The following is an 11,780-nucleotide window of genomic DNA, read 5'->3' on the forward strand; positions in this document are numbered from 1 at the left end:
AAACTGTGTATACATATATATATGCTATTTCCCTAGGATCACTCTGTCCTAGAGGCAAAAACGTGCAAAGTGAACTTTGAATTTTTAATAGTTTGGCATATTATCATGTATCTCTTAAAACAATTCTAAAATCTCAATATATCTTTTGTTAATCCCAGTAGAGATCAATGACCAAACTTTGTCTTGATTGTAAGTATGCTCCCTTCTACAATTACACTGCCAACTTTGGCCCAAATTACTGGAACGGAAATAATAATAAATACTAATAGATAGCCAGGAATAAATATAAATTAGGTATCAATAGAAGTAAATAGAAATAACAAGACTGAAGAAAACCTTTTTGCTATTATGGGTATATACTGTATTAGCAAATGATCCCCACAATGAGGACAACATTGCACTGGACACAGGATAGAGATGGACCATTCTCTGACAGGACTTCCTAGTCTAAGCATCTGTTCAATAGAGTATTTACTTCAGAATGTATGTTAAAATATTTAAGAATCCAGCTGGACAACTCTTCTCCCTTAAACTATGCCCATGCTCAAAAAATTGAGACAACTAGGCTTTTACCGTACTGTCTTGACAGTTTCTATTTATTTAAATTATTTTTTTTCACAGCAATAAAATGGGGCTCATGCCTAAGTATTTGCAGGATCGGTGCCTAAGCAAAATACATTGTAGTTATTTTATGAGGAGCTATGATGAGATTCTCCCACCCCTTCAGCTGAAATGGCATTGCATATAGGCTGCAGTTTTCATCAATAAACATATGTTCATTAGAAACTAATTACAGAAAACAGTATTAACCTAATTGTAATAATTAGCGATAACATACACTTTAACTCTTCTAAAACACAGATGCAAAAAATAGTGAAGGATGAGAAAATTCCTACTTTCCACCAGTGAACTCTTAGTTGAGGAAATTTATGTGTTAGAAACAAAGAATAAACTGTAACCGAAGTACTTCAGTGCTTTTTTGAAAATAATTTCCCAGTGTTGGGAAATGTTTTAAGTCAGATAGTTGCCAAATAACTAGATCATTCTATTGTAACATTAAGTTGGTTGGTATTTAAAACTCTTTAGGATGCTCAACCTGTACTGATTATTCTCCAGACGATATTGATGTTTTGGGGGAGGGTGTAACATACTCTGTTACAAAAATACCTTTCTAAGAATACAACTGATGAGTTATCTGCTGTTATTTTATTTATGCTTGAAAAATTTTGTCCCTTTCCTCTGAAAATCTTAAAAGGAAACATAGTCATAGGAGTGTAGCCCCTTACAGAAAATGATGGCACAGGTGGAAAATGATGTATATTCAAAAAGTGTATATTGATAACTGAAACCATGGGTTTGAAACAGCACAAGCTGCTTTATTGTTTCAGTAGTTTCAAATGGATACTCTTTGGTTAAAATAAAAGGACACGTGAAATTAGTAAAGGTATCTCTGTTGTTCTCTGTCTCTTCTTTGATCTTTGCCCTAATCATAATATGTTAGCTTGTGATGTATAATAAACCCATTATTTTGTCAATAGAAATTTATTGAATAAAAATAGATTAAACATTATTCAAATATGCTCTTTAAACATTAGTTCTGTTGCCATTTTATTTAATACTAGACTTCCATCTGTATTCCAAAGGCAGAGATTTTTGAACACTTGTTTTCTATATGTAAGTATGGCATTTAATATGATTTTGGCAGTATGTTTAATGACAGATTTTGGAGTATCTAAATTTGGCCTCTCTCTGAGTATTCTTGTAACTCACTGAATAGGTGTTTGTGCTGTAGCCAAATACTGATTATTTTTCTAAGAGCATGTACATGAACATCCAAATACATGGCTTCCAAATTCCAAATCTTGAATACCATTTAAGGGGGTGAGAGCAAAGAAATATATGTTATCCATTCACTTGGGTTCATACCATTGTGTGATCTTATGGTTCCTCAGCAAGTGTCTGCATAAACTGAGAAAAAGAGAATCAGTATTTACATTTTACCAAATTCCTGACATTTTGGGGGTCTTGAGTTCTGCAATACAGATGAAGATACCTTAAAGATGGTTTTATTAATTAAAAAATAGCCTGCATGGGCTATCTTTTTCTAGGAACATGTGCAGCTGATTGTGTGGCCTTTCTCACCAGTGACAGTCATCTGTCTACCATGTGATTCTTACCCAACCTGGAGGACAGGAATGAGGGCTTGAGGGCAATCACTAGGAAAAATATTGTGTACATTATTATGTAAAACTCTAAGCCAAGAAAATGGAAGTGTGAAGGCTTTAAGAAACTGGGGATGAGGAGAGATGGTGTATGTGCTCATCTAGCAATAAAGGCAAGCAAATTGCAGACCATGGTGATTCCAGTTCTCCTCAACAGTGCTGTCTCCTTCTCCAGAGAACTTGATGTCCACACTGATGTGAAGGAATAATGACTCATTACCAATAGAATTGACTGGTTTTGCCACTAATCCCAGAATAATTATCCAAGTTGATTCAGATGTTACACTAAACTGGAGTGCCAGTAATACTTCCTTGCTTGAAAATATGTGTGCCTGCCCTGGCCACATCCCAATTCCCTACCAGAGTGAGACTTGGGTGCACAATGGTCTTTTTTTCCTGGGAGAGAAACGCGAGCCTGAATGCTTGAAGGAAACTGCAGCATTTTCCAGGCAGGCTTCAGCCCCATATGTACCTGGATGCAGTCTAGGTGCAGCTTTGGGTAGCTTCTTTTTCCAAAATTAGGTGTTTTGAGGCATTGTAAAAGCAGGAGTTTCAAAGATTTCATCAAAGTTGCAAGACTACAAAGATGTCCAGAGGTGGTCTTCATCCTGAAGAAATTCAAAGCCAGATAGGGCAGTTATGGGATTGTCAGTGCAGAACTTAATCCAAAGCAATATTGCCTATGAAAAGTTTCAGAAGCACTGAACCATCATAATGAATTGTAAAAGCAGAAAAAGTAATTTGTAAGAGTGGGTCAAGTGCAAATTATTAATATTGATGAGGACTCTTGAGCCAGGAGAGGGCTGAAGTTAGAAGCTTGGATATATGGGTTGGACATTAGGGAAGGGCTTGGAGCATTGGTAAATCTTAAATCAGTTGAAGGAAGCAGAAGAGGACACCGTTTCGCGTGCAAGAGAGGAGAGATACCAAGGTACAGCAGAGATTGTGCAATCTGGAATGGATGATACGTCAATAAATAAAGGTCTTGTGGGAGGGGAAAGGTGAGGGGAGTAGTAAAAGAGAGACTTACCACAGAGGAGAAGTGGTGTGGAAAGAAGCAAACAGAGTGTAAAGGAGCAAGGAAGGAAAGGGGGAAGAAGGGAGGGAGCCTGTGTCAGGCAAAGCTGGAAACGGCAGGAGATTTGCAGTCTTTAAAAATGGAGTTTACTAGATGAAGTTTGAAGGGATAGTAGTGAGCAATATCTTCATTATGAGTGGGAAAGAGGGCAACCACCACAGGGCTTTTTTTGATATAGAGCTGTATTCCTGCATGCTCTTTTCTAAGGTGTATATGGCACACTCTACATATAAGGGCCATTATCATTTCCCTTAGTAAAAGGCTTTGACTCCAACTGTGCTTAAGATTACAACAGCCTTGCAGCAGAGCATTACATTGGACAGCTTGTTCAGGCTGGATACTCCAGACCTGTCATCCAAAAGCTAGTAGTCACTCTGAGAGCTAAGGCTGTATTTTTAATAAGCACAAAGTAGGCAAGTTGATGAGGCAGCACAGGAACAAACATCACTCTGGGGAACAGGAGCTGAATGAGAAACGGTTGCAGTCTGCACTCCTTAGGTGGAAAACAATTCTGTTGAAATAGGCAACAAAATCAGGGGTTATTTTGATAATTGTTTGTGGAATTTCTGGATCTATAACTGCTGCTGAAAAATGTCTAGAAGTGAATAAATAACTCATGTTGTGGGTCTGCTTGTACAGCAAAGCCTGACAGCATTGGGAAAAGAGGAGGAAGTCCCATCCAAGATCCTTAAGACACAATGGCAGGGTGAGAACTTGCTCTAACTTGCTCTCCCTGGAGAGCAATAGAAGAGTTTTTAGAGCAACATGTGTCAGACTTAGTGACTCACAACCACATGTGGACATTCCTAGTAAAATATAAATTGGTACAGCAGTAGATGAAGAGGAAAGAATCCCAAATATTGCTTATATTAGACGTAAGAGCAGATGACTCAAAGTATGCACGCAGACCCTTCTTTCTTTATTTTCAATCCTTTTTGTCTAACAGTGTGTTCCACCAAGTAAATAACTCACTTTTTTTTTAAAAAAAAGATACTGATGATGTAAGACAGATCGCATATAACAGGCAATACATGCTTGATGTATGTGGGATACAGGTTCACACTGAGCAAAGAGATTTTTCCTTTTACACTGGCTAATGCAAAAGCCTGATGCCAACTCTTAAAAGGCAGTAGAAGGAAACTAGAAATCAGCTAGGCTGCAGGAAACATTGAATGAAGCTTTTTTGGACGTTGAGAAGAGGTTTTCCTTACCTGAGAACTCAGAGTTAGGATTGCAGCAGAATGGGTATTCACTAGGCCTACCAAATATGATTGCAATTGAAGCAACAGACAAAGCATCTCCTTTTTGCTGTTAGGTCCAACATCCCTTGTAGAACAAGATGAGTCTTTTATAACACTTTTCCACTGATGTTGTGTCATGTGGATATGCAGCAATAGCATTCCCCTCTTTGACAAGCAACAGAGAATATTAATGGGACCTGTTTCTGAGACTGACAACGAATGGATTATTCAGAATCTGAGAAATTTATATGTCATTGCCAATGATCCTGAGTCATCAGGCTTTGCGGAGTCAACTCTTACAATTCCTGGGCTGGAATAGTGGGCATTGTGCTATCAATATGTCCATATATGTAAATAGTAAATGTAATGTAAGTGTATATGTAAATGTAAATTGTGGCTTCAGTAAGTGAGGGGGAGTTTTTGTACTGGACTTTTAAACTATGCGCTAACCCCTTGTGCTAGGAAATCAATCTGCCAAAATCTCGTTTATTATCTAGAAAATAATGATGAGTGTGAATTAATATTCTTAGTAAAATAATTACACGCAATAGTAAGAGGTGGAAGTACCTGTTTGCTGTAGAATTCAAGGTTTGACAAACACATTTCAATGGAGAACTCAGTCTCCTGTCTATCACAACAAAGCAGACAGGATATTCTTTTTGCTCTGAGTACTGAACTCTATATGTTAGTAGTCCGTGCAGGCTAATGCCTATTTGTGAAAGAACCACTTTGTATTGGTTTACATTTACAGTTTCCCACAACATGATTTGATTTCAGTATCCACTGATAATAGAACTGATGCATGCTCTTAAGCTTTCAAGAGGAACAGAACTTCAAAAAGGATACTTTTGCTGAAACTAGTTCATTTTCACATGTTCCAAGATAAGCTTCACATAACACTTTGCATCAAGCCCTCCTAACTTCTTACCCCCCAGGGAATTCTTTGCAAATCGAAATCCTCTGTGGCTTAAATTTTAGAAAGAAGATGATATAGTATAGAAACATCAACTGTATAATCATTAATATTATTATAGTATTGTACTGAGAAGCATGTCTACCCTTTTCTACCTGACCTCCAAATACTTAAACTGGAAAAATTAATCTAAGACTAAAGGACTTTTAGATTTGCAGTGCACAAATACTGCATTTAGGAGTGTTGGCAAGTTCCAAGGGAACATTTAAAAGTTGTAAGTGTCCAAGAAAGCACAGAAGAACTTTGAGATCATTGGCTAAAAACCAACAATGGACTCCTCTGGCTCCAAAGAGAAAGTCTCTTCCCCTCTCACCAGTCCTCTGAGTAAGCATAGATATAACTAGTAATTTCATAAATATTCGAACATCCTGAAAACACCATGCATGTTTTTCACTTTATTCACAGAAATAATGGCAGTGATGATGATGTGTAAGTGTACTGCTAGTACACAAACCTCACCTAGGGGCTGTTCTCAGGGGCTAACTTATGGTGTCTCTCTTATGTACTGAGTTTGGAGATAAGGCTTCATAGAAAGTCAGTGGATGAATGTTCCTCAGAGTGGGATTCAAACATGTACATCAAAAAGTTTATTGCTTTTATGAAGTATGCAGTGAATTCAGATATGCACCTTACATTACACACTATGTGAATATCTGAATTGCAATTCTCAGTTCAGAAATTTTTGCCAAAAACTGTCTGCTACCTGATGATGATCTCTTTCCATTCATAATATTTCTGACTTCATGTGTTTTGGATGAGATAGTTCTGAGCATCAATCCAATGAAAAAGAGATATAAATGTATCTTAATGAGAAAGAAGAGTATATACTCTCTATATATATTTATTTATTTATTTATATTAAACTACTTAATCTTTCAGTAAATTACAAGGTTGCTCTTCTTTATGGAATGTAAGCCAAGTTTCAGCTGGAACAAATAATTGAGTTATATAAGGACACATAAAAATAGACTGACCCACATCTATAACAACAGGATCATATTATAGTAAAATGCTATTTCTTGTATAATTCACTGAAGGCAGAAAGCACCAATATAAATGGACTTCTATAAAGAAAGCCATGTTATATTTGGCCTATATTAGGCATCCATGGAGCTCTGCAATATGTTGGGTTACAGTCACGTGAGCCAAAACATGAACAGTTTTTCTTCCTGGTGCAACACCATTCTGTAGGGAAGTTGGGTATCCAGTTCTGAGTATAAAGATTTGCATTCATATCAGAAGATTGATATAAGATGACATGGTTTAAGAAGAAGAAGAAGCTGCATACAAAAATATTATAAAAATTAAGATTTTTTTTATTTCTGGAATAGGCCACAGTGCTGTACAGTTTTGTTTAGCTTCCTACAACCCATCAGAATAGGTCTCTAGTGAGCACAGTTCTGCACAAATCAGGGAATCTGCAGCTGCAGATTTAAATCGGGTAAGAAACATTATATAAACTTACTGCACATGCTGCTTCACCTGCTGTAATAGCTAATATGTCAAGACATGCTTATAGAAACAGACACATGCATATGTGCACGGCAGACAAGGTAGATGCTCGGCTGGAATTCAAACCAATGTGTATTTACAGCTGCTGTTGCCCCCCCTCTCTTGCACAGCTTGAAAATTCACAAGCTGATATGGTATATTCCAAATATTTTAAGTTGTAGTTCTCTTCAAAGCTAAAAAATGGAAGTATAACATGGTTATTGTGAATATTTAATACTTTACAATACCCACAGTCTAATTTTATCAAGAAATATATATTCCTAAACCAAAAAACTGTGTACAACAAGAACACCTTTCTTTAACTATAGCTGGCATTACTGGTGCCCAAAGCCAACTTGTGAATGCTTAACACTTAGTTAACTCAGAATTAGTTTTCTTCACAGTAAGAGCATGATGTACTCCAAAGTAATGAATATTTCCATGCCATTTTCTATTTCAAATGCTGAATTTTATTGTCTATAGCATTTATTTATTTACAATGTCACAAAAATCCTTTCACAACAGGCAAACTTTCCCTACTATTCTTTCATAACTATTCACTAGTACTCTAATAGGTGAAAAATAAATGTTGGTAGAAGCTAAGCACGGAAAATTTCAGCCTAAAATATTTCTTGAAGTAATGAGTGACTGAAAATAGGGAATTAGAATGAAAATTGTTTCTAACCTCGTTGCATCTCCTTGTACCTCTAATGTAGAGTTCATAATATGAGGCAGGAGGGGGCAGGAGCAGGTGTTTTCTGCAGCCTAGATCTGGTGGTTTCACCAATAACACAAACATCTAACCAATCAAGTACAGCATCGAAATGGCAAAACCTGGCCTTCTTTTGCACCTGTTAGCCTCTCTGCATTAAAACAGATGTAAAAGTAGCCACTTGAGGCAAACTAAGGCTCCAGTTGCCACCTGAGCTTACCTGAGAGAGAGCTTCATTTCAGCGTGCGTTGACTCAGACGTGTTTCAGTTGACTGTTAATGAGAGCCAAACCCAAGCATTCTCCATGATATAGAGCCCAGTTCTCTTAAAACTAGTCTAGACCACAAGGTCATCTTGCACTGGCTATTGAAGAACCATCCAAATAATTTTTTTCTTGCTTCTGTATCAAAGTGGACTGAATTAAAAAAGAATTCTACATCAGAAATTTGCAGTAGTTCAGGATCAGTCAGATATGTAGTAAATCAGTTCTGCATAATAACTGATGATTTCTCCAGGTAGCACATATGATCAGATAGACCCAGAAATCGTGCCAATATTTTAAGTACTTAGTGGATTAGAGAGCAATGTTGATGTTTTAAACTAAATGCAACACTATAGTCAAAAGGACCCTGATCCCTCAAACAATGTGACTGCCTTATTCTCTGTGTATCTGTGTGAGATTGCAACAGTGTGATCATTAATATATGTTTTCGAAATTAGGCAAAATAAAAAATTAGAAGAGAAAATGCACTTGTAAACCCGCTCAGTGACTGGTCAGCCAAAAGCCCAGAGAGATCAATAGGATAGTAATTCCAATTGGGAACTGGGCTCAAAAAACCTTTATACCATTTTGAAAATTTTGCTCAAGTCTAAAAATGATCGAGTATTTCTGGAGCCAAAACCTCATGGGTTTAGTGGATCATGTGTTTATACATTGGAACTTTAGGATCTGAAAATACCTCTGACATTGTGAATGTTAAGAAAAATAAAAATCATTGTGTTTTACATATGCTTGGCATCAGGAAAGACTGATCTATGAGACCAAATATAAGCTACGTGAATTAAAACAACTAAACCAAGTTACAACTGTATTTGTATGAAACTTCTGCGTGTAACCCTCTCTACAGACTGCAGTGACCAGTACAGATTCATTTGATCTTATATATCTGATCTTTCCTATTGGACTCAATGGCTTTGTGAAACCTTAACTAACAACTTTCTAAAAGGAAACATCTGAACAACTGACCTGTAAGCAAAGTTAGAATTCTGTGGACAGATTTGTCTTACAAGGGTATACCATTCACTGAACTGATTTAAAATTTGCCTGCAATTAATTCCATACCTGGCAACTGGAAAACGTAGGAAATCTGGTTTAAAAGCATACTTTTCAAATTGCAGAAGAGAGGAATTCAATTGCTCAAACCTGAATTGAAGTCTCAATAGGTGTTTGCAAATTATTTCTTTGTTTGTGTAAGGATGGCCATTCAACAGCAGGGGTATAAAGTTGCAGATCACATAATAAAAATTTAATTTCCTTTCCTTAATCTGTTCTCAGCTTCCAAATGTTCTGGGGCTCTCAGCTCAAGTGTCCCTTTGATGGTCATCCCTAAAAAGCTCACCCAGTGTGATGCAGTGTTATGGCAGCCCTGGCAACTTGCAGTGACTTTACACAACTGTGCAGCCTGTGAGAGAGCAGCTGAGGTTCACCCAGGTCTGGAATGCACAGCTGGGAGATTTCCCCAGCTCCAGTAATAGCTCCCATCCCCACTCATCCACCCCCGTCACTCCAATCCAATGTAACCAAAGAGATCCTGTAGACTCAGATGGCAAATTTAAAATGTCTCTGTCATCCACATATAAAAACCTCTGTGAGCTGCAAATAGCTCATTGGGGATGGGTAAATAAGTAACTCATTCAAAGATTTCCCTTTCGACTTCTGAACCTAGCTTTTGACAGCAATTCATCTGCCAAGTAATTATTCCCAGCAAGCAGGGTCACAAAGAAGAAAGAAGTTCTTGATAAACAAATTGACAAGAATCACTGCTTCCTGACAAAACCAAACATGTCCCATGCCCCTCTGGCAGTCCAAAGACACGATACCTTGACTGTGAGGATATGAATCACTTGGTCTTTTACAAGCAAGCGAGAAAGAGTAAAGTCTTAATGTCCACAGATCCAAAGTGCAGGAAGTATTGGTGCTCTTGGACTCAGTAGAGTCTGAGCAGTGAGCTCTTCCTGGTGACTCTCCAGCCAGGTCTTCATTGCTGCCATAGGAAGAAATATCAAAGGAGTCACGCAGGACATTTTGCAGTAACATGTGCTGGGATTCATTAGATTCTTTGAAAATTTGGATTATATCGTTCAGATATCTTGAGTTAAAAAAGTCATATGAGTCTTGACAAGTAGCTTAAAAATCAGCAGTTCTGATCTTCAAGATGAGAAAACATTTCACTTTTTCAATATGATAATTGTTCGTTCCTATGTATAAAAACTGAATTAAAAAAAAAACTCTCAAGTTTGACCTGTCTGGAATAACTACTAAGGAACCTGGAGCTAGGTGAGTGACGAGCAGTCTAAATTAAAACAGATAGGAATATGAACTTATCAACCCTGCATATTCTGTGATTCTGTGGTAAGTATTACATATATAAGAATATGTAACAGTTTTCATATATATCAATATACACCTTAATTTTTGCAAACTGTTGGGAAGGTGGACCTTAGCCTTGAGTAATTCTGTGAGGATGGTAAAAAGCATTTGGAAGACACTTTTGATGCACACATTTTTGTTTGAATATTCTTCATCTTTTTAAACACAAAGCTTGAAGTTGCTTTGAGGTTTGGCACCTTGGAAGTTACTCCACTGGAGCCAATTAATACACAATGCTTGTGACTCTATATAGTGTAATTGGATCTGATAGCACAGTCTGTAGTGAAGATGTCCCAACATTTCTCACTTCAAGACACCTCTTATCCTTACTTTGTCAAAGGGTTTTGACTGAAAAGTTTCTTACCAAGTGCTTTTCCTTAGCATTATTTTCTTGTTTGTTTCTTCATTTACAGATAAAATATTGTAAGCTTTTATGAGGACAGGGCCAGACAAAAAGTGTATTATGTTGCCAGAGCTGAAAATGCTGTAGGTTTTTACATTGAAAGTTTTACTCCATCCAGTTACTGAAGTTAAAATATTAAATTTGACAGGAGTGGAGGTGCCTTACGCTAAGGAATTATTCAAGGCTACTCCTCTTAAAACCTATCTAGGTTTGAAAAATTCCATTGTGCCAGGGTTCAGAAAAGACTAGCTAGATATTTAGCTGAAAACTCTGAAGAGTCTGTCTCTGCTGTGGACCTACTCAAGGCTCCAGAGACTTAATTGTTCATGTGATTATAGCCAACCTCCACAAAGTGTGTGCCTCTCAGGGACCTTTCTATTGACAGAGTGCAGAAGAGAAAACAAATTAATTTGAATGCAATGTAGACAAAAGTGAAATTTAGGCGTTTGTGACTATATACATGGAGAAAGAAAGGAAAGGGGTGTGATGAGTGAGAGGGTGGGACCATGAATAGCCATGTGTATATACAGGAGACTGGGACTGGGAGCTTGTGTGGAAGATGAGGTTTAAAGGATGACAAACAACCTAGGGGAACAAAGGAAGAGAATTGAGGTTAGCTGAGCAAAGTGACCCGGACAAATATGTGTAAAGAATTAGATGAAGATTTCAAGGAATGGGGACAAAAATTAACACCAGCCATACCACGGGGTAGGTAGTGCAAGAGGGCTTTCTGGTAGTTTGGGAGCTGGTCAGTGTTTAAGCTGAACTATTGAGGTAGGTAAGAAGACAGAAATGTAAAAGGCATGAAGAAAATTGTGAATGAGAGTCAAAAAACATTTTAAAGGTGCAATGCAAGGTTAAATGCAAACTTTTAACACATAGGAAATGCCGGCATTGACACCGCTTTTGAAACTTTAATTTGAACCCTTGTGCGCAAGCACAATGATACACTCTTGTGGCATGGTGATAGACTATTTCTTCTACAGAAATCCAGCCTTTCTCAGGGAACC

The sequence above is a fragment of the Pipra filicauda genome, unplaced genomic scaffold (assembly GCF_003945595.2).
Source record: "Pipra filicauda isolate LSUMZ 115617 unplaced genomic scaffold, ASM394559v2 scaffold23_size5868930_pilon, whole genome shotgun sequence".
NCBI classification, from domain to species: domain Eukaryota; kingdom Metazoa; phylum Chordata; class Aves; order Passeriformes; family Pipridae; genus Pipra; species Pipra filicauda.